This window comes from Octopus bimaculoides, chromosome 6, assembly GCF_001194135.2.
Source record: "Octopus bimaculoides isolate UCB-OBI-ISO-001 chromosome 6, ASM119413v2, whole genome shotgun sequence".
NCBI lineage: Eukaryota > Metazoa > Mollusca > Cephalopoda > Octopoda > Octopodidae > Octopus > Octopus bimaculoides.
Genome location: NC_068986.1, coordinates 67,899,527 through 67,900,298, shown reverse-complemented (window position 1 = coordinate 67,900,298; position 772 = coordinate 67,899,527).

Genomic DNA, 772 nt, shown 5'->3' with positions numbered 1-772 from the left:
TATATATATATATATATATATTCTTTTATTATTTCACTTGTTTCAGTCATTTGACTGCGGCCGTGCTGGAGCATCGCCTTAAAAGATTATCGTCGAACAAATCAACCCCAGGACTTATTCTTTGTAAACGACGTACTTATTCTATGGGTCTCTTTGCCCAAACCACTAGTTTATGGGACCATAAACACATCACCATCCGTTGTCAAACGATGGCTGAAGGACAAACACGCGCATAAATACATACATGTATATACGAAAGGCTTTCAGTTTCCGTCTACCAAATCCATTCACAAAGTTTTGACCGGCCTGAGGCTATTGTAGAAGACACTTGCCCCAGGTGCCCCTGAACCCGGAACTATGTGGTTGGGAAACCTCTGTGTGTGTGTGTGTGTATATATATATATATCCACACAGGCATCATATATATATATATACATACATATAAATGTTAAAGAAATCCCCTTTTGTCATGAATGATGAGGCAAGGTTATTTATGGAAAACCAGCAGTCGCTCATGCATACCAGCCTAACGTCTCTATACTAGTGATGTTATCCAAAGGAAAGCAAAGACTGATACAGCTTGGCACCAGTAACATAGCAACTCATCTCTACAGGAGTGTCAATTGGAGCAACGTGAAATAAAGTGTCTTCCTCAAGAACACAATACACTGTCCGGTCCGGGGATCAAACTCATGATTTTGAGTGAAGCTGACGCTCTAAGCACTGAGCCATGAACCTTCGAATGTGTGTGTATATATATATATATATATAT